Below are 23,596 nucleotides of genomic sequence, written 5' to 3' on the forward strand. Positions count from 1 at the left end.
ATAGGGGCTGGTACCTATGGCTACTGTGCATAGCCCAGCAACAGGAATGAAAAAAAAAAAATCTGGCCCTCATTTCAAAGCCCTGAACAGAAACTTGAGCATAGAGAATAGTGAAGCAGCTGATTGTTTTCCCAAATTAAGTGGCTTTGGTGGCATAGTGCTAAGAGTTTCAAAGGTCGGAGTTTGCTCTGGGGCCTCCATGGTCCTCCCACATTCGAAAAACACGCATGTTAAGCGCATTGTAGACGATATAATTGTCCTTGTCCATCAGCTGTAGAAAATATTGGTTTATAAATCAGTGAACATTTTGGATCCTGAATACATTTTTAAAAATCCTGATTGAATAAAAGCTGAGATCTGCAGACTTGGATCGCCTAATGGAGAGCAGAGTTCAAAGTAAACATGGTGAAGCTGTATTTAGCCGTTATGCTGCACACAAAAGAAACTACCAAAAGAAGTGAAGTCAGCCGTGAGAGTAAATGCTGAAAAATTCAGTTCAAAACTTGCCCCATACCTTTGATTAAGGTCTTCCAAACATCCTTTTTTTCCTTGTAGTTAGTAGTAGTAGTAGTAGTAGTAGTAGTAGTAAACCTACTCTTATTTCTTTACTTTTAAACGCTTTACCATTTCCCGTTAATGTGTTTAAGCATTGTCAATGTATGAACTTTGAGTAATTTTTGTAACCTGCTTTTGCTTTTCTTTACTTTGCCTCTGAATGTCTTTAACTGTTGTGTTTGCTTGTGTGAAGTACATTGAGTTGCCTTGTGGAAATCGGTCCCACACTGCAACTCACTCAAAGACAGCTCAGAAAGACTCTCGCTCACTCACGACTATATTGAGGCTAAGTGCTTCCGAAGATGGATTGACAGAAATTGATTTAAAATAAATATGAGTTACTGTTTCACAAGTTAGGTCATGAACGATCTCAACACAATTTTCATTATATTTGTTCAGACTGTAGACACATACAGAATTACAAATAAAAATTGTCTGGTATACATCCCATACCTTGTATCCATTGTTTCACAAAAAAAAAAAAATAATAATAGTAAAATAAAAAAAAAAAAAAAAAAAAACACCCCCAAGAAAACCAAGTCAATATTAATCCATTCAGAAACAACAAAAAACTCACAGCCAGATGTCCTTCACAGCTCATTCCTGCATTAACAAACACACACTTGTCCTTTCTCGGGCACGTGTACAGTATGTGGGCGTGTGCATTTTCCTGCCAAACCTGATCAAAGTTCCCCCTCCCAGGGAAAAAAAAAAAAAAATAAAAAAAAAAAAAAAAAAAAAAAAAAATACTCCAAGAAAACCAAGTCAATATTAATCCATTCAGAAACAACAAAAAACTCACAGCCAGATGTCCTTCACAGCTCATTCCTGCATTAACAAACACACACTTGTCCTTTCTCGGGCACGTGTACAGTATGTGGGCGTGTGCATTTTCCTGCCAAACCTGATCAAAGTTCCCCCTCCCAGGGAAGAAATGACGTGTGAGTGCGCCCAGACAACACAAATCCACCTTTTCAAAAGGCCCAGGAGTGACGTTATAGTAGACATCGAGACTATCTCTCCTCACGTTGGCAAACAGCAGCTATGACTGACACTGCATGTGTGTCATTCTCAGAGGGATTTTCGAACAGGCACACAATAGAAGAAACGGGAAGGTCTCATTAATATACTCAGCTCAGCCCGTTATTGAGAGTGGGATGAATGGGACAATTAGGCAGGAATTAGACATCTGAGAACCATTATTGGCACTCAGCTCTACTGGCTTCACGTCACCATGACAACCATCCGCTGCTCCAAATGTTGAAGCCGCTTTTCCTCACCGCATATTAATTTGCCGAAACAATAGCTGGTAACAGTTAACAAAAGAGCTGTCGTGTCACTCGTTTCGTCTTGTGGTTGATGTAAGACATGTCTCTCGTCACTTTAACGGAAGAGACCTGAGAGACAATGAATGACTGACAGTGACTGACAGCTGTTTATACATTTTCAGATACTTTTTGCTGTTGAACCAACGTCGATTCTGAAGAGTTCAGAATGTCCGCTGTGTGCTGAATTGCCTTCATTTTATTTCATCATGTGGTTGTTGAAAATCAAAACATCTCCAGATCTATTTTTAAGTAGTTGAGTCTACTTAAAAAAATGTATACACCACCAGTTAAAATACAAGAATAAGAGACCATACATGTTGAGAGAAAGTTTCTGCACTATGTCATGTACTCATATTTTCATTGAGCTGGAGCAACCCTGAGGGGAGTGACTTTCCCACAAAGCAACCATGGTGGAGATCATCATTAAAATGCTTGTTCTGACAAGGAAATTCAAAGGGAAGATCGAGGAATGAACAGTAGACCGAAAATGCTATTTTTGTCTAGCATCATACACACATAAATAAAAACCACTTATTATTATTATTGTTATTATTAACCACAACTTCTCGCAAGGATTTTTAGGCCAAACCACCTGCATGTGCTGTGTATTCTTCCATCACACGCCCTGGTAATTTCGACAATTAAATTCTGGTTTCACTTTTGTTTGAGGAACTAAACTAATTTGATTACTGCACAATCACAAACAAATCAAAATCGTCAGGATTTTAATCTTTTTTTTTTTTTTTTTAAACGGTCTACTCAAAAAAACGTATTTGGATCCAGAGGATTTTTGTTCATGCAACCACTTGATGAGATAAAACGGAATAAATTCAAGACACCCATTTTTTTTTCAGTTCATACTATGTCAAATTCCAAGGTAATTCCGACTGAATATTTACTTATTTATTTTCTTAATTTATTTTATGGGATTCCAAAAATGACCGGGCTGATTTTGCTCCACTTTCAGAACCTGAAAAAAAAATGCCACTGTTTATCACTAAGTCAAGTGTCAAAATACAGGATATTGCACTCTGCCGCTGACATCCTCCTGTCATAATGACGAGCGTGCCAAGTACATGAGAGACATAACATTCCAAATATATGAAGCTCTGAGGCAGCCTTGGCATTGACCTTTATTTGCACCATACTCGCTCCACTTTGCTTTGGATGATAAGGGCTTCATTTGTGAACAAGACCCAGGCAGAGACACGTATAGCTCAAGGTGATGCACAAATCTAGCTGCTTGTCAGTCACTGTCAACCCTTGGGCAATCCCCTCAGTGTCATTTATCACCCATCTTCCCTGCAGTACCGTCAACCCGCCCCAGTTCCGTATAGAAGACATATCAGAGACATTCAGCAGCATTTCTGCAAACAGACAGTCAATCAGCTCGACCCAACTCCTGCAGAGCAACCCACCCGACGGCCATTGCTCCAGCAGCCCCCGACGACCAAACCGAACCTCTTTTTCTGTGTGTGACATCTCATTATTCCTATATGACTCTCACATTTCCCAGTGGCGCTGGATGCATTGACAGCTTCTGTGTTGGTCCATTCTGCATGCAACATATTGCCTTTCTGTAGCCTGGCTCATATTGATCTTCTGTCTACAGTCAGTTACCCTGAAAGACTCATTCCTCGTGAGCGTTGAGCCAGAGGCAAGACCAAGGATGCAGATGCCAATATGACGGTCAAGACGATGAAAAGGAAAGACATACAGTAAGAGATAATAGCCAACATGAACTGACCTTGAAACCATTTTTCAGAAAAAAAAAAAAAAAACGGCAAATCAAAAGAGGATATAATGATGCCATTTGCATCTAACCAAAGTCATCTTGATCGGCTTTGAGGCCAGCCAGCACAGAAAGCGGCCTGGGAAGATTCAAACCATTCAGTTTGAGCAACATATGATGGGCTCACTGTTTGAGGTTTCAAGAGGATGTGGAGCCATTAGATGGATAAGAAGGCGGCACAAACATGGAATGGTACAGAAAATGTTGAACAGAGATGGGGGGGTGGGGGGGAATCACACCACTTTGTGAAGGGGTGCCAAAGCAGCAAACGAACCAGCAGAGGAACTAATAGTTCTGTCTGCTTTCACTTCCAATAAGGTGGAGGAAGCTCAAAATTCTAAGCCCGCCCATAGAATGCTGTCGATATAAATACTGAATTCGTATGAATGACACTGCAGGATGTTTAGTATGTCGAAAGGGATGATGGCTTTATTTTCAATTTCAACACAATTACCTACAAATGTAGGTGCACATTCAAACTAGATTCTCTTGGAAACTGACCTATGTAATACGAACATAAACAGTCAAACAAAATGTTCAACTACTCAGCTTGTGCATTAACTTGAGTTCTTTCCAATGGACAGCCGGAGAAAAAAACTAATTGGTTGCAAGAATAAATATGATGATGTTTTGTAGAGAACATCATTTTGGATCATTTTTCCAACAAGAGCGGCAATAACTCAAGTGGATTGATTCGGGTGTTCAAGTCCCATTGTGGATAAAAATAAATAAAACAGTTGTGGGAGAGATGCTCGTCTAATTCCACCCTGCTGTGGAGGTGCCCTTCACTTTGCACGTCTCACCTTGCAAGTCTCCACGTGTGCAATCTGGTTGTCAGTGTGCTGTCCAACAAAAAAATTGTGTCAGTTGAATGGAATCCTTTGAATAATGGGGGCGTGGATAATGTGCCTGTTTCTGACAAAAATGAGACAATAACTATCGACATTCAAAGCAATGCATGAAAACTTGCAGTCACATTATCATGAAGACACAAAGATCCATCAATGAATTTAACCAAATTAAGGATATGCTACTCTCATGGGTTGGCAAATTAGCCTTTCCAGAGCCCTGTTCACACGGCAAGATTTACTCTGACGCTGCACCGAAGTATTTTGATGCGATATATTTTACACCGCAACAAATTTCGTGGAGCGTTCACACGTACAAGCCGCTGAGCGACGCTGCACCGACGTAGTGCCGAAGTAACTCCACTTGCGGTCACACGGGGCAGTATTTTGTTTCGCAGTAAAACATGCGCATGCGTAAAGAAAGAAGAAGGCGGGGAAAGGAAGTACCATTTCCCCTCCTTCGATTGTAACAAAAATGGCTTCTTCTCCGGAGAAATCAACGATGTGGCCGATTATCAGACGCCGCAGGAGAGCGAGAAAAGAAAGATTGCTGAAATACAGAAGAGAACGAAAACAACGTATCCTTCGATTTCTTCAGCAACAAGTGGACGACTTCGTGGCGTAAGTACCCGTATGGACTCTTCCAGCGCGTAGCGAGGCCACTCCCCGGCAAGCGAGCATTTGCTCTGGAGCAAATTTACGCCAGTTGCGTTCACACGCGCACATTTGCTTCGGTGCTGCTTCGCAAACGAGCATTTGCTTCGGAGCAAATTTTTAAACCACCTCCCTGAGGTGGATCAAATTTAATGCGCACTAGGCTGTTGAGCGGCGCTACGTCGAAGTAAATTTGCACGTGTGAACGCTCCACTGGCGTAGAGTCGGTGCAGCGTCGGAGTAAATCTTGTCGTGTGAACGGGGCTCAATGGGACATTGCCGTCCCAGCCATATCACGCTGAGACGGCTCAAATGAAGAGTCCTGAAAAGGACAAAATCAGCAGATTTGATTCTCACTCTGGCAACACTGGTGATCTTTATTTGTTAATCTCGTAGGGTGGTCGAGGTGATAGAGTGGAAGGAAAAACGCCTTAGTGGAAGCATAAATCCCATATTGCGAGCTGCATCTTGGCTGTTGCCCTTTAAAGAGCAGATGTGTGAGCGGTAACAGCCACTGAGAATCAGGTCAAGAAGTAGTCTTTTTTTTCCCCTCATGTGTCCTTGATGCCTGTGCGGTAAAGAGACGACGGGATGGGTTGTGACACACTCACTGACCTGAGACCTTTTTTCCAGCAGCATGACTCAAGGCCACGACGACTCAGCAGCCACATGCAGCACATGTCACGAGGACCAGTCAGACTTTACAGTAACTATGTCAATGGCGGACCGTGTGGACACACAATCACAAAATTTGGCACCTTTCGCCTCTGCTTTTCCTCCATGGTCGCAGCATCGACAGATGGGCTTACAAGAGAAGCAAGTTTCAGTTTTGCTCTGTCCGCAATGAACTGTAGTAGCCCAAAGCACGACTGGAAAGGAGGCAAACGCACATTAGCAATTAGGGCAGACAAACAAGAGAACAAGGGGGCATGGAGGAGACTGCTCAACCGTCCCAGAAACGACTGAAGCCTAATGTAAGCCACTGTCAATGGAGGTTTCCATGGTGCAACGTTCAAATCCAACTGGTTGTTCTGCGCAGAATTCAGGCCTGAAGCTGTGCGTTTGGAGACAGTGCTTCCTGTCAGAGCTTTTTATTCAATAACACACCTACATCCTACTAACCCCCTGCTGGGGGGAAAAAAAATACTCCAGCCATTAGCGGTGAGGTCTTAATAAACACAGCTCTGCTCCGTGACTCATCAGCATCCAAAGCCTGAAATAGCATTTTCAAAACGAATTACAATCATCCACTCACGGTCCTAACAAGGCTGCATTACAATGCGGATGATAAAGTAGAATCTCCAGAAGGTCTCTGAGGCCCAAATATGTAGTAGTGAGGTTTTTTTTTCCATATTTTGATCGAAATACCTCTACTATCACAGAATTGGAAAGCACCAGTCAAAGGCTAAACATGCGTTTGACAGCTCAATCAATAAATTGACGATTTGCATGTTGGAGGACGTGGAAGGCAGCAACCGATTGCACACTGAACACGCATGGCAAGCACTCACACGCTTGCTTACATTGTTCTGTCATGAAGCCTCGTGGCCAAAGCCCAACTGCTAAGTAAGCCGTGTATTTTCTGCAGCACTCTAAATGTGATCAGCAAGCACCACTGCGACCACAGCGGCTGCTGTAACGGCTGCGAACCAAAAACACAACCGACACAGTGAAAACACTTCCCGTACAACCAAAACACATTTCTCATTGCCACTGAATCACACCTTTGCTAAAGTTGGTCTAAGACTTCCTGCTGCTATGGCAAATTTTGCATTACTGTAATCGATTCAAGCTGACAATGTCCGGTGCAGTGCCTTACACGAGTATGGCTTTTTCATTTTAAGCTGAGGGTGAGTTTTAACCAGACATGACATTTGAAAAACTTATTTGTGCACACAAATTGCTACTTGGTATGCACGGACTATTAATTTGTGCGTACAAAATAGTTACAGCGTGCACACAAAATAGTCACAGTGTGCACATGAAGATCCCTTATTGGACAAGAGGGTAAACAAATCAAGCGCACCTTCACAGACTCGCTTTTCAGGTCAGTGCCTTCAAAAAGCCACAAATTATTGCATCTGATGTTTTTATTTTAGACCAACATGAAGTCGTGATATTAATGCCAAAAAGTTTTGTACACATCCACCGGTAACCATGATCCCTCCCAGAGTGTTGCAGTTGCTGAGCAATAAAATTGATCCCGGTGTCCAAGTCGTACCTCCGCAAGCTGGCTCTCAAGAGTCTATTCAAACATCTCTCGGTGATAATGATTCCTTGCAATGCCAGGATTTTCATGAAGTCCTTGTAACTCATCCTGGGCCTAAAATAAAATTTGATCACGCTGACAATTATGTAGCTTTCTTTCAGCCAAATACAAATCAATCATTTGAAAGTATCGAGCCACACCACTGCAGTCATGCTGTGTGCTGGCACTGGGCTGACAGGAAGTGCCCACTGCACCACCTTGCATCTGTTCCAGGCAGGATAGGTGTCAGCATGTAGAGGGGAGCGCCTGTGAGCCCGCTGACAGCCAAAGTGTCCCTGTGCACAGGAGCCCAGCCCAGCACAGGTCAATGTGTTGTGTCCACATGACCCAAAAAGCGTGTCGTCGTGACCGGGACTGGGCGGCTAAGGAAGAGGAGATTAAGGGTGAGCAACTGGAAGGCGGTGAGTATCAGCCTCTTGTCACTGCTCATCTGGGTTGATGGAACAAAAGATCGCCGTGTACCCATAGGATCGCTTTTGATGTCATTTGGCTGCTCAAAGACTGCATCAACAGTCTCAACTAATGAACCAAAGCTGGTCCACTTGTCTAACGTGTCTTAAATGAGGCATTCAAGCACACAAAGACAATTTTGCAAGAATACTCTAGCATGGAGCCTTCAATTGCCAAGTCATACACGATCCAGGAGCCCACACCAATCGGTGCACAAGGAGAAGACTGTTATAGAATCCAGGTGTACACTAGACAGACTAATAAAGGCTTCAATCCCCTCCCTAATGGCGCCAAGATTTCCCCTTGTAGCAGCACGACACTGTAGCCCGCTGAGCGACGCTAGTGGACTCACACAGTGGAAGGTTGTCTGGAAGAACTACTGTAACAATGCGGACTTGAGTTTTGTGGAGGAGGGGTGGGGGGTGGGTTGACAAAGCTTTCCTATTGGTGTCCCTGTGTGACACGGCCACAAAATAAAATGATTTCTAATTGTATCTGACACAGGATAGCCAAAGGAAGTAGTAGCTAAGATCATCCTCTCCTAAAAGTACAGTCACAATGTCATCAGAAATTTGGAGTTTAAGGGATTAGGACAGACAGTATTTGTTCAAGGACTTCTCAGCGCGGCCTCAGCGAGATCTTAAGAAAGTCTACAGAATGAGCCCTCGAATGATCGGACACTAGATGAGCATGATATTGTTCCAAACTCAAATCAAGTACTTAGTCACTTCAGTTCAGTTCAATTGAACCTTTATCTATCCAGGAAAAGGCATTTGGGACTAGATTCTCTTCTGCAATGCCAACCTGGCTGCAGTCAAATGTCTTGCTGTGAGTTGCAGATAGCCACGCAGAAAAAGACACGGAAAAAAAAAAAAAACGACAACTGGCTAAAGTACAAAGAAGAGATCACAAGGAACAGTTTTCTCTCGCGCGAATTCGCCATGTATGGAAGTTGTTCGGGCTGTTGCAAGCAGCTCCATGTGTCCACAGGTACCAAGATTCCATTTTACAAGGATGTAATAAAGTTCCCCCCCTGAAGGGAATACATCAGCAACGGACTCTCCGGTCAAACATCCCCAAAGCAGGATATATGCTTCAAAACAGTCTGGAAGGTTGTGCACATACAGAACTGTAACAGCCATAAAAACACATTTCACAACCGTGCATTCACACTTTTGTCTTTGTCCTCCAGGGAGAAACTCATTTCACTATCCGGTTACTGTTCCAACCCCAATCTTTGTCCTTGTTTATGAGCAGGGACACAACTACAAAGACTGAAATGGGAGCATCGGCTGTAAAATTGGGACACAATTAGAGGCCTCTATTAGTGAGGAAGCACAGCTTATCAGCTGCTAAATATGATTTCGTTTGACAGGAGATTTGTCATGTTTGGGGAACGTGCGTTTGCGTGTGATTCCTTGCAGCTACTTCTGTCGGATCCCAAAGTCCCATTCAAAGACAACGCACATGCTTCAATGGAGACAAGAGGGCTCCTAACTCTTTCTGACTGACTGCCCACAACCGATGAGAAAGTGAAGGGCGCATGCATGCAAAGAACACACAATGGTGGGAAACACAGCACCTGTGTCTCTTACTGTTCGAGCGACGTGTTAGAAATGCTTCCTGGCGCCTGCCGAAGAAGATGGCTGCAAAGGGTGCCGCTCTGTTATCATCCAATCACTCAACTTCAGTTTTAAACCATATCAAGTAATTAGAAGACTGAACAGCGTTCACAGTAACATTAGCAGTAACGCTAGCTAGTGCCAACGCAACTTGAGAGGTGTTCTGGCTTGCCCATGAAAATTACAGACTACTAATTCAGTTGATCCGGGGTCGCCGTAGCAACAGCAGGATTTCAATGTTGCAAGCCGGCGTGCCTTCCCAATGATATTTGTAGAAGCCGGACAACAGCATCCCACAAAAGTGCTGTTTGAATTCAAGCCCGCATGTTCGTGCATTCTTCATTGTGTGTGCGGCTCGGTCCACATCACCACCAGCAACTCTGACCAAAATGGCCTCTTCCTCTTGATTCACCCAAGGAATGAGGAGGGAAAAAAAAACCACTGGAATGATGTTCCTGAGCTCAAAATTACAGGGAGTGGAGCAAATAATAAAAATAAAGACCTTCCCAATAGTCTAAGTATGTTTTTGAAGGAAGTGATGCTAACTATTTCAAACTGTCTTCCCACTTGCACAGATGAGCGGCCCTCACTCTTTCACACCGTATGTTTAGATAGCTGTGGGTTGTACGCACGCCTTCCTCTGGCTCTCTAAAAGTCAACCTGTCCAGTCTCCGAAAGGAGTGAGGTGATACATGACGCAATACTTTTTTCCACTTCTCAGCGGTTTGCAGACTTCGCTTTTCACACACGGCTACTGTGAGAGTCTTTGTCCGTTGCCTTGACAACAAGTGCCATCCCCACAGGAGGCATGAGCAAAAATACACGCTTTGGGTGTTTATGGAGGGAATGACTTGATTGGCTGTAGATCTCATTTGTTTAAAAGCTACAGACTCACTTTGATGTTATACTTTTGCCCTTTTAGCGCTGAATAAAAAAAAGACTCTTGCTTATATCAGTCATTTATTTGGTGCATACACTTGGAAGATGCTCCAAGTCAAGGCCTCCTAATTGGATGCTCAATATTATTTGAGGATGCATGACAACCTACTCATTTTCAAATGACATATTACTATTAAAAATGTTTTCTAAAGATGCAGGGCAGAAAATACTGGGAACCCCTCCACCACAAAAATCATGTTTGTTTTTTTTCAAAGTACTTAAAATATCGCTTCAGAAGAGGTAAGAAACCCAATACCGAAAAGTAATTCTGAGGTCACGCTTTAATTACGCCTAAACAAATCCATCTACTGGACTTGACTTGATTATGTTGATACACGCCGCAATGATGATAGCACCGATCTGAGAGAATCAGTCCGCTCTTGCCAGTGAAGCCTGCGACCGTGCGAGCGGCCGCAGCTGTTCAGCACCGGGGTCCTACGACAGAATAAATGTCAAGCGGATCCCGCGGACGCTTGGCTCAGCATCAGGCTATTGATTTGGGTCAAAAGGTCAGCAATTAGACTGAGCCGCATCGTTTCTAGGCAATGCCAGAGTGCCTGTCACACACTCCGCCTGGACCAGAGCTCGCACAGCTGCTGCTGGTCGTCATGGAAACAATCACACTCCCCACTCCTTAAGCAGATTCCTTGTGAAATTATAATGGCACTTTGAGGCTAGAAATAGATCGCAGATAAAATGCCTATGACACAGTGACAGGTATTGTGGCGCTACTGATGGTTATAATACAAGCACAGGTATTAAATGTGAGCTATTTACAAACCGGTAATTTTCCGAGGAAAATGGTCTTTCTGTTTTATCCTGACAAGGCACGAAGAGTCAAAGAACGAAAACCCTGGCACCGATCACCTTTCCCTCCAATTCTCAGCACACTTCACTTGTCCAAGGAGCCAGAGGGCTCACCGCTCACCCCCAATTACCCAGTGTGGCATCGACGGAAGCGCAAATCCGAGAAACTCTGCCACCTAGAAATTCCCTGAAAAAAACAACAACAAAACAGTGCAGAAGATGCAGAAAATAGCCCCCAGCGTGCATCCTGAATATAACATGCAGACTGGTATGCATATTTCAGAGGGCAGTGGGAATTACTCTGCTTTCAGCAGACTGTGGGGAGCCTACACAGCCAAAGCCAGACGCTCAGAGACAAGGACAGCGCAGAACCACCTGCCACATACACTCATATGGAGACAGAACGAGCGACGTGTCTGCCCTCACAACAGCTTTTGCTCACATGCAAATACAAAAATTACATGGAAAGGGAAGGTAAGGCTCACCAGCTAAAATCAATTAGAAATCCGTCTTCAGTGTTTGTTGGGTAGATCCAGAAGTCAGCTGATGCCTGAATGAAGACTAAAACTGCGATCCAGTCTGCAAGGAGCCTGGATGCTCGTGTAGCCTTCTCACTGAGAGTGCATAGTGTGCTACTGCCACTTCTCCTGTGCCCTCACTGACTCATTCAAAGCACCACACTTCCTCCCTGTCTCTCTCTCTAGCTCTCTCTTTCTCTCTCTCTCCCTCCCTCCCCCTATATCTCCTCCTCCTCTCTCCCCTCCTCCTAGCAGAACCCACTACCAATGCAACAACCAGCCCAGGAAAAATTGCACTCTTGTCCTCCTGTGCGCTCTCCCCTTCCTGATCCCAGCACCATTCGGAGCAAAGGACTGAACAATGCCTGCGCCAACAGCGCTCAGAAAGGAACCCAGGAGCAGTTTTCAGCCAGCAATAATGCCTCCCAACTGTTACCATGGAAACTAATGACGGGCCCGGGGCTGGCGGGAGGTTGAGAAGGGGGCGATGGCGATGGAGGGGAGAATCAAGTGAGAGAAGTGGTTGAATGAAAGATGGGGGAAGTGTGTGTTTGCATCAGTGAATGCGCCTGCACAGTTGTTGCAGGAGTGTGTCAGGACTCCAGCGAACGAGTCATTAGAAACACATTCACTGATTGAAGTGCACAGTTTTAGTACCACCCAGACACAAATGAGCGTATACAAAAATCAGAACTTGACATTGAAAAAGACCGAATCTAATATTTACTGTATTAAGATACAATTTTGCAAAGTACGTTGCTTTTTTTTTTTTTTTGCTTCTGATATGTGACCATTCATGTAAGATGAAACATGGCTATATTAACCCATTTAATCCCACCGGTCACATTTGTGAAGGACAACAATGATTTAATTTACAGGGCTCTAAAAAATTTTATGACTGATTACTTAAAAGAGCTACCAATGTCACCTGATTTTGACTTTTAAACGTCTGGGAAAAATATGGGATTAAATGGGTTAATGGGATGCTTTATAAATTACTCATGAATCATAGTTTGTTTGTCTGCTTGTTTCTCATTTCAAAAGGGAGGTGAGAGGGGAGCTAAGTAACGTTTCAGGCTCCCGGGGGGTCTCAGTGTTGCAGGAGTCTCTGGGGAGGACATCCATATGTTTGTGTGCCCCCCCCCCCTCACTAACGTAGATCACCAAAGCTGCCGGGTCGATGGGCCCAAGCTGCACCGACCCGTTTCTTATGCACATACAATTACAAGTGGCCTGTTTGCTCCAAATCTCAACGTGCCTGCCCCCACCCCCCACTTCATCTAAAGCCCTGTTCACACGGCACACATTTGGTCCGACGCTGCACCGAAATATTTTGTTGCGATAACTCTAATAGCCAGCGTAATGTCGAGTGAAAAGAGTGGGTGGCACCACCCGAATCCTATGTTGAACTATAGGCAAATGCCACTGACAACCACAGCAGCAGTTCTAGAAAATCCAAAATTAGCTACAACAGTGTGACAATCATTAAAGTCTGCCTGGGAACTTATCAAAGACCCTGATTGATCCTCAAATTTAAGGACAGACAGATACTCACCTAGCTTAGCATCTCTAATCTTAACCTCGTTGTGACCACAGTGAATTATGCATCACTTTAGACACGGGAACAGGTGCTGTTCACCACGGCGATACCAACTGCTTCCCAAGCACCTGCTGGGGTGATATATTCTCACATGAAGGCAAAATGTAAATCTGTGCCACAGCCTCTCCGGTTTAGCCTCCTTGAATAAGCGAACCCTCGTCTGTGTGGTTATCTAATGAGGCATGGTGCTCATGCCCCTTCTTTACACCGAGGAGAGGAATGTGAGCTGTGCTCTCGAGAGGAATGTCGAACCTCTCACCAAAGCGTTACCTCTTATGTAAGGCCTCCGTTGCCGTACATCGAATTCTTCCATACCAGACATTTTAGAAGCTGGACGAAGAACAATGAACTCAATGACGAGACTAGAAGAACGTTGACACCAATCAGGCACAAGTGTCAATCCTTGAATACTGAGTAATCACCATAGGAAGCATTTTATGCCCAACTAGCTGCAATTAGAAAACCAGTCCAACCATTTGGCGGCTCGTGATGGGTTTTAAATACGCTGAAAGTGAGAAGAGACTGCAAGCAATGGCCTCCAATGAGATGACAATGAAAGTTGCCAGAGCATCACGTCAGCAAATTAATCAGAACTAGACATCATCTCTTCCTGAATTGAAGAGCAAAGAACAGCAGTGAAGAGCTTCCTTGTACAAAGGATGTTTCCGCTCTTCTTGCTATTGACTTCAACCAAAGCTGGTTACAAGACAATCTAGCATTATGTAATGTACTTAACTATACTTCTACTTGTTCACCCACTAAGCATCCTAGTTCTTTTTTCACAACAGGTATATTTCATGTCTTTGCCAAGTAAAAGGCAAATTGGTTAAATGAGCTTGAGTTGATACCCTGACACGGCGTCAGTGCTTGGTTGAAGCCCCGCCAAATATCATCATTGATAACCACTTCCACTTGGCGGCGACTTGAGGAGAGAAAAACAACAAATACAAATACAAATCTTGCTACCGTTCAGAGGAGCACGAACATGGCATCTTCCTCTGCGCGTACGCCAACACATGAGAGCTGAATGCGGATGAGGACACATTCTGTTGTCATGGAGGCAACTCACAATCCAAAGCAAGGAAAGTCTCCCTAAAAAGAGTGCTTATGGATTGATGTGCGCAGTAGTGCTTGGGCTAACACGCTTGTTTTCATTCAAATCTCTCTGAAGGTCTTCAACAGCAGCAAGACACAACATCCCGTTTGAACAGGCAAGAGGTCACGCCAACTACTGTTTTCAGTTTCAGTTTCAGTTTCAGAAAACTTTATTTATCCCCGTGGGGCAATTAGAGTATTCACAGCAGCAAAGGAGCCGCTGGAAAGGTAGCCTAGTACAAACAAAGGTAGTTTCTATGGTTACTGACACGCATTCATTCTGACTGAACAGTTCCACACTAAGACACTGAGGAGTGGTTACGGCACAAGCCCTTCAAAACTCCCTAGCAAGTGGACGAGTGATTGTAAATGTCTATTTTAATTGCCCTTGAACATGAAAGTATCTTTCACCATTATGTCCCTGCCGAGAGACACCTTTTCAAACATTCAGGGCCTAAAAATCACAGAGACGTCTTCAATTATACTAACAAGCATGCTATCCTCCCTCCCTACCTCCCTGCCTCCCATGGGAGTCAAAGCTCATCTTTAAAGAAGCCATTAATATTTCACCCACAAGAGAAACCTTCGATTCATTATTAATACATGCAGCAGGGGCAAGGTCTTATCTGTATTACAAAAAGGTTGGAACCTTGCGTGGTCCATCTGCAGTCTGTCCCTGCTTTTGAATAAAGTGATGAGAATTGCTGTCACTGGAGAAAGCTACTGCTGATTGGAGGTTGAGGCCTCAAGCAACGTGGGGAAAGAAGGTGCAGAGCAGAGACGTTGCTATGCAGTAAGTTCCATTGGGGCACAGGCCCCAATTTCAGTGGTCCCCAAATGTGGGTCCCAGATTGCGGGCCACATAAAAACCCTATATTTTAAAATTATAAATAAAATATTGCATAGTGGCGCACAGATGTACAGTTGAGAGAAGGCTCTGTGAATGGTGCTTCTTCGTATTTTTTGTAGCTGAAATAAATCTCATTATCTTTTATAAATACACACACACACACACACACACACACACACACACACACACACACACACACACACAGTCACACTTTCATTAGAGACAAGCCTGCACAGAGATGACGACTTTCATCATCACAATGTTTCGCTGAAACATGAGTTATGATATTTTATGTGTGGTGATGATGTTTATGGATATGTATGGAATCGCATCTGTTGGTGAGGATGAGAACCCTCATGAATTTCATGATGCACAGGAGAAGTGTACTGTATCTGCATAAATCGTCCATCCATTTTCAACACTGCCAATCCTGACAGGGTCGTGGGGAGTTGCTAGAGCCTGTCCCAGCTGACTGGGCAGACTACACCCCGAACTGGTCGGCAGTCAGTCGCAGGGCATTTATAGAGACAAACAACCATTCACACTCACATCCACACATCACTGAGTGGGACCTGATTCCACACTGCCCGCACACAAGTCAGGCGGGTGTACCACTTCACCATCAGCGACCCAAGGTGTACTGTATTTTATGTTAATTGCAGACTCTAAAATGTAACAGTTTGTCTATAAGTTCTGTTTGAAAAAAAAATATATATATATAGAGAGAGAGAGAGAGAGAGAGAGAGAGAGAGAGAGAGAGAGAGCACGTGCATGCACATGAGCAGGCATCCACTAAACAGTGAGCTCGTTCATCTGATGAGCTGCAGGTTCATCTCCGCCTGCAGCGCCCAGATGGCCTGTGATTACACACGGATCAGCTGAGATTAGTCCGCAGCAGAGGGAAACAGAAACGTGGGGAGTCAAAATAAATAGTTCCGATGAGGTGAAAGTTAAGATGACGTTAAATGAAAACATGGATGTGTTCAAGGTTGTAGTAACACAACAAAGCTGGGTTGCTTTGTCCAAACCAGCAAACAAAGAGCAAACATGGACGCCAAGGTTATTTCATAAAGGAAAACAAATGAAATAACTATGTAAACCTAAAATTAAAAAAAATTAAAAAAACAGAGAAAATACTTTTTGTAAAATGAAAAGTATTTGAAAGTTCATTTTACATTTTCAAAAATAACTCAAACTATAATTGTGGCAAAATGTCCCTTGTTTTTGTCTTTATTAATTCATTTCATGCATGAGCTTTTAGGGGTTGATTTTTAAAATATTTATTTGGGGCTCACAGCGCGGTGTTAGCTGGAGGAAGGAATGTCAAACAGTCGTCTGGGAGTTGCGGTCCTTTTACTGTCCCGTCACCTCGTCGAGCGGCAGCCAATAACAAAGCGTCCCTCAGCTAGAAAAGCGATGCTGGGTAACAAGTGCTCACCGTTTATGGTTCATCTAGTGGAAAAATCTCTCTCTCTCTATCTCTATCTATCGATCGATCAATAGATATAAAATAGTACACAGTACAAACGGTTTCATACTTCCCAAGAGGAATCGAAAGCGAGATCGTCCAAGAGCACAGGTGTCAAACTCAAGGCTGGCCAGATCTGGCCCGCCACGTCATTTTATGTGGCCCGCGAAAGCAGCTCATGTGTGCCAACTTTCATGATGCTTTCTAAAATCTGTACCGAAATGTCGAATTGCCACGTGAAATAAATAACATTGAGATTTTGCAATAATTTTCTGAACCTGGTTACACTCACTTGAATCAACTTGAAGTAAACAAACAACAAACAAATAATTGACTGATTTCAAAATCCATCAATTTGTTGTGTACAAGTAATAATACGATGTGATGATTAAATATTAATTCGGCCCTCTGAGGGATGACGTAACTCCAAAGTGGCCCGCGACAAAAATGAGTTCGACACCCCTGTCATATCTTTATTTATTTTGTACGACTTTAGGGTTTTGATGCATCTAACTTTAGAAGCTGGATTATGTGCTGCATTTATGGTACTTCAAAGTCTGTGTCCGTTATGTGGTAACGATATTTGATTCATGGCTGTTTTTAAAATCATATTTTTGTTGAGTTTTACCCCTCAATACTAACAGTGATGATTTTTTTGTAGGGTGTAACGGGAGCTGATTGCGAAATGTCCACATCCTGTGCGTTTTTCACAAGAAAGACACAAGCAACTTTGTCAGCACGAACAAATGAGACATGACTGATCACACAGTGCAAGTAAAGTACACCCTAAAAGAAAGAGAGGAACATGGCTTTCTGAATGGACATTTGACTCTTGCGTGACCATTTAGTCTGGCGGCAAAGTGCAACATATCCTTCGCACTGCTGCCCCACAAGAATAAGATTCAAACTAAGATGCACATTTGAAGTTGTTCCAGTTTGGTGTCGGATACTAATGCAATCATAAGAGAAATATCTTTTCAATTCGCATTCGCATGTTCCCCCATCACTTCACAGTGAAGAAAACTATGTACGGTGGAAAACAGAGATTGGAAGGACAACTACCAGCGAATCAACAAAGCGGGGAGCTCCACATGACTCAACTCATCACAGCTGAGACTCCACTGGTGTGTGTGTGTGTGTGTGTGTGTGTGTGTGGGTGTGTGTGTGTGTGTGTGTGTGTGCGCGCGCGTGTGCGTGCGTGCACATGTGTGTGTTGCATGGGACTCATTCAACTCTGAAGATCGAGCCAAAAGAATTACAGTGCAAGTATGTTTTATTTTAATTAACATATGTTTGGGGAGGAAATGAATAACAATTTTGCCTTAGGCGTGTAAAATAGAAGAAAAATGTTTGGAAATCTGCTGACATGGAGACATACATACATACATACAGACAGACAGACAGACAGACAGACAGGCAGACACACACACACACACACACACACACACACACACACACACGCGCGCACACACACACTGCAAACAAACTGAAAGTACATGCGTGCCAATCAACCTGGGGCTGTTTTTTAATTTATTCTATTTTAACCTCCTTTCAGGATCATATGGCATGTGAAGTGCTGCTTAGTGAATCAGGGCATCACTAAAAGTAGGGAGGAAAAAGCAAAAAGCCTGAAATAACGGAGGAAGATAATCCACAACGGTCCAGAGGAACAGGATCCATCTGTGTGGATGTAGCTCTCATCTCCTCATTAGGCTCAGGGTCTGATGACTGTCCAGTGATGAGAGCTGTGGCGAGTGCAATATGGTGTGGAGAGGGGAGGGGAATTGGGGGTTGTGTCTGCCGAAATCAACACGACAAACAGGATGGAGAAGCAATTTGATCAATGATGAGATGATGCAGACATATAAGATCATTTTCTATTCACACAGTGTGTCTTTGCTTGTGTGGAACACATTGAGTCATGTGCTATAAAAATACAGCTGCCTTGCATGCCTTCCCTTGCCAACCATACGGAATGATACGCGACAAACGTAAACTGAGGTCATTTGGCCTGCTCCGGTCAACGTGACCTTTCATGTGACACGCCTGAAAAGAAAGCTTTGGATCTGCCTGAATAAAAACAGCGCCATATGAACATTAAGACTCCCAATACCAAAGAATGGGAAGAAAGCTTTGGATCTGCATGAATAAACCCAGCAGCATGCGACCATAAATACTCCCAACACCATAGAATGATTCCCAATATTGAAGATTGATTGTTAAAACAGCTTTCTTCCCTCAGTTTGAGTGGAGGGAAAATATAACTATGAAGCCTTACTGCCCTCTACTGGTTCAACAGCGTTCCCACACAGTGTGGGTATTTTTTTTCAAAGGTGATCTGCAACCATCACACATAAAAACAAGTACTGAGGCTGTAAAGGAGGTGAGAAAAGTGGATTTGCCTGACAGACACAAGATGTGGTATAGGATCACTATATTGGTTTGATCTCAGCATACGAAGCTACAAACAGTACAATTTTCCTGGCATGGAACTAAATCGCATATCCAGTATATACACAACCAATGACATCGTCATGCTGCCGAAAATGTGTGACGGATGGAGGACGGTGATGGAGGGTCGAAGGCAACCCAGGGGAGAAAGCATGGAGGGCTCAACACAGGCTGCCATCCTGGGACAACATTGACAACACGCTTCATGGTCACATGATGTGAGTAAATGGTGGCGTGGGTCATGATTAGGACTCACAACAAGCCAGGGTGGGAGGAAGGGCTTCTTCTATATTTAGGTGTGATGATTAAAAAAAAATGTTGATTGTATTTGATTTTCATTTTGGTTAGCTGGCAAGGAAATACATCTCAATGCTGTGCAAAATCCTCACACCATCACTTGATTGATTTCTTGGATCAACAAATACACTAGTCAACATATATGAATAGATTTAAAAGTATTTATGAAGAATTAAGGCTTGGGCTCAGCAGCAGGAGGATTTTAAGTGTGTGTGCCCTGATACCAGCAACTGCTTGCTGTCTGCTACCTACAAGTGAATAGGCCAGACCTGGACATATCCCTCCACTACGCCCCAAATCCCACAGGCCCCCCCCACGCGGTATACAGGAAGCCTGTTTCCACAGAGACGCCTCTTCTGATGATCAGAGAAAAAAAACACAATGCCTTCAGTGTGTTTAAAGGAGCTGCACTCAAAAAACGTGCACGCACGCTCACACACATTCAAACGCATACACATGCACACGCCACGGCAGAGAAATAGCAATAGGAACATGCTTTTACTATTAGGGCTGTGTTTTTTTCGTATGACTTTCCCAGGAAAATCCCCCTCATCTGGGAGAGTTTCAATCCAGACAGACAGACAGACGGATTGAGAACGGATGAACTATGTGAAATGAAGAAAAATGGTCTTAGTACCAAGATTGAGACACAAAGACGTACTTGTTGAAAGACTTTTGTAGGGAGCTGCTCCTATTTTTATCGTGTCAGCCAGATTTCCACCCGAACCCTCAGACTTTTTGTTTGCGTTGATATTGTGTCCAAAGTGCACGACGGGGATGATCTTGATTCTGCCACTTTCACTCAAAGACTGGCACGTGAGTCCTTTACTGGGTGACACAGTCCGTCTGTCTTCAACAGTTGGTACCATTTAGGAAAACTAGGTCACTTCCTTCTTCTGTGTGTGTGTGTGTGTGTGTGTGTGTGTGTGTGTGTGTGTGTGTGTGTGTGTGCGCGCACGCGCGCGTGCCTCTGCGAGACCCTCCAATAAGCCGCGAGACCTCCAGTGTAAACACACTGTGCTACTCTGAGCAGAAACATCCTCAAAGCAAACATGTCTCTTCTCCGCAAGTGCTCAAACTATGCAGCCTCATCACGAGTCGGGGTTCTGCGGGTGCCGAAGCGGCCACTGAAACTGGAATATCACATGTCACACCTGATTAGTGCGGAACACTGCAGCTTCAGCGCTATAAACTTTGGAACATTTTCTCAGACGTGTGGAAAGAGGAGGAGAAAGCTGTTCAAAATCCGTAGAGTTGAATCACGCTATAGGCCACTTGAGTGAAACGGGAGGAAAAAATGTACAGTATCATGTTGCTACTTCTACGACTGTCTTGTCAGTATCGTGCGCCCCGCACTAAGACATAGTGCCCTGCTTCATGTGAACAGAATATATGTTGCAATTTTAAATCATCAAATGATAATCAATGAATGCTATTGAACTGATGGATGACTCTTGTCAACTCAGACTGTGGTCTGCTGACATTTTTGATGATTACCGGTAAATGTAATTCAAACGTGTGAAAGCAGACATTGACACAAATATCCTGTTTCCTTTTTCTTGGCGTACGCCCTCAGTCAATGACAACCTCATCATTATCCCGTGACAGAGTGTGACTGGAGGGCATCACTCTTCATTAGGAGGGAGAACCGGTTAACCCCCTAACCGTACGCCTGCCGCGGCATCAAACGTTATTTCAAATGTGACTAAGTAATCACTCAGGCGAGCCATGTTACTGCATTGCTGTTGCAGTGCAACACAACTGAGAACTGAGGTCTCTGGTCCACTGGTGAAAGGGAACTTTGATTCGCTCCGCTTCACCTACAGTACGTAGGAATCGTTGTTACAATTGTATTATTATTAGTTTTTACGTCAAATGTTTTCTGTAAAGCGCTTTGTTACAGCATGCAGCTGCTGTGAAAGCTCTGTATAGATAAATGTACTGTATTGTATTACCTGTCACAACTGCATGTTTACCAGTAAGTCCAGAACCTGTCCAACAGGCATGTTTTGCCTTTCAACCAACTCTCGATCGAGTACCTGCCCACCAGGCTGCTACCTGACAGCTGTGCCACGTAACTGACTTGCTAGTGATCCACTTCACTTTGAACGGCAACAAGTACCTTATGATTGAGGCTGTAGCGGGCAGACATTTTGCAATTTTCCATTTCAAAGCATCTATGTGGCATATATGTAGGTTTGCCTCTTCATGTTGCAAACTTCAATTGAGATTACAGGAGCTCTAGTTTTGACCAGCATGTATTTGGATCTGCATCTAGCTTTCATTGCATTCAATTACAGTCTGATATTTGTTTCTTAGGCATCAACTTCAGCGTCCTTAAAACACCTATGAATGTTATGATTTTTTTATTTATTTATTTATTTTGTGTGTGTGTGTGTGTGTGTGTGTGTGTGTGTGTGTGTGTGTGTTTAATAATAATTCTTAAGACCTGACTCACAGCCAGTACATTTGAGTGCTCCGGTAGCTGAGATGTTAGGAGCATTCAAGTCTAATAAGTAGTAAATCTGATTCTTGATTGATGTACCTTGAGCAAAGGTAGAATCCGAGTCATTCACCACTTGAACAACTTTTCACACACTTTTACGATTCATAAAATTGGGTCAAGAGCCTCGGGTGCGACCACATTTAGGCCAGTAAAGAAAGAAAAAGAAAAGTGTCAAGTCAGAGAAGTGAGCCATCACAATGTAGGGCACTTTTGCACATCCACACTTGGAATAGCTACAGCGGCATCCACACATGACCGCCATTGGGAAAATCGATGTGACACTCAGGCGAGCGTGGAAAGAGCCTTAAGCTTCTGCGTGGCCCGCAAAGTGATTCACGCTGTCTCACTCACGTAATGTGATTGACAGGAAGAGAGCGGAGTGACGTGAGCCCATGCGCCGTTGCGGGGGCTGAGTAAGGTTCAAAATTGGTACTTCCAGGAAGAAACTAAAAGATGGCTGTACATGTACATGATTGGAGTCTCATGTTACGTGGCGACGGGCATAATCGACAGATCACTAGGCATCTGAATAGCATAAACTAATTTAAATGGAATGACAAGGATTAAATTAGCAGGCCCTGGTCAATAGTAAAAAAAAAATCTGTCTACAATATCAATGGAAGGCTCAGGAGTCCATTTTAGAGAACAATGCCAACTGGACTTTTTACACCTTTTCGATTCACATCTTGTCCTTCTAATACTTGGGTCAATAGCACCCTCCAGTCTAATCTAACATCTCTAAGAACTTGTGCAACATGTTTTATTTTGTTTCTGTAATAATCATCCTATTATATGTGGGACAGAGCATGGCAATAAGAAACACCCCTCGGTATCATGCAGTGGAGTTCCACACCACTTTATATTCCAAGCGCAAGTGGAAAGGCATGCTTGTCAATGATCTCTTTATGCCGCCTGGTTGCGAGTCAATTTTGTAGGTGGATGGCCACACGGCTAGAGAATAGTTTCTCTACCTGGTGAGGTCATCTCACCAATCAAACACTTGACAAAGAATTGATCAATTCTAGATGTGCAAATTATGCTCAGAAGATCTGATCAATCATAGATGTATGAATGGCATCAAGTTGTCAAAAGTGAAGCGATGCTTTAAAGGTCAAATTGGATTTCGCAGTACTGAACACAAGATGAGATTACAGAGATGAAACACAAAAGTTCTGGAACAAAGTTTTATGGCCTGATGAGACCAAGATGAACCTCGACCGAAGTGATGGAAAGAAAAATATCTTCTTATGATGCAAAACACACAAGCTCGTGTTGTTTGATTTCACGGCTCGGGCTTGCATGACTGCTTGTGAAATAAGTTCACGCGTCTTTATTGATGATGTAAGTCATGATTGTACAGCAGCAGAATGAATTCTGAAGTCTACCAAACCATTGAAGTGGAAGACTTTAGACTGGCCAAGTCAATCGCTGGACCGAAACCCAATAGAGCATGCGTTTCACCTCGTGATGTGGAGAAGGATTGGAGAAAGCCCCAGAAACAAACCAGAGCTGAAAGAAGCTGCAGCAAAGGCCTGAAAACAGTCTGC

The 23,596-nt window shown here is 43.6% G+C and overlaps 1 protein-coding gene and 1 long non-coding RNA gene across 3 annotated transcripts in view; both read right to left on the reverse strand.

The window, feature by feature from the left end:
- The window catches only part of fgd (faciogenital dysplasia), a 49,791-nt gene that overhangs the window by 19,564 nt on the left and 6,631 nt on the right, over positions 1-23,596 (reverse strand). The gene's annotated exons all lie outside the window — the stretch shown is intronic.
- On the reverse strand, positions 10,466-11,445 carry LOC109520211 (uncharacterized). The gene is made up of 2 exons (XR_002169128.1): positions 11,239-11,445; positions 10,466-10,892 (listed from the first exon to the last, which is right to left on the reverse strand). It is a non-coding gene; the product is annotated as an uncharacterized LOC109520211 (long non-coding RNA).

The sequence above is a fragment of the Hippocampus comes genome, unplaced genomic scaffold, assembly GCF_001891065.2.
Source record: "Hippocampus comes isolate QL1 unplaced genomic scaffold, H_comes_QL1_v1.1 scaffold167, whole genome shotgun sequence".
Lineage (NCBI taxonomy): Eukaryota > Metazoa > Chordata > Actinopteri > Syngnathiformes > Syngnathidae > Hippocampus > Hippocampus comes.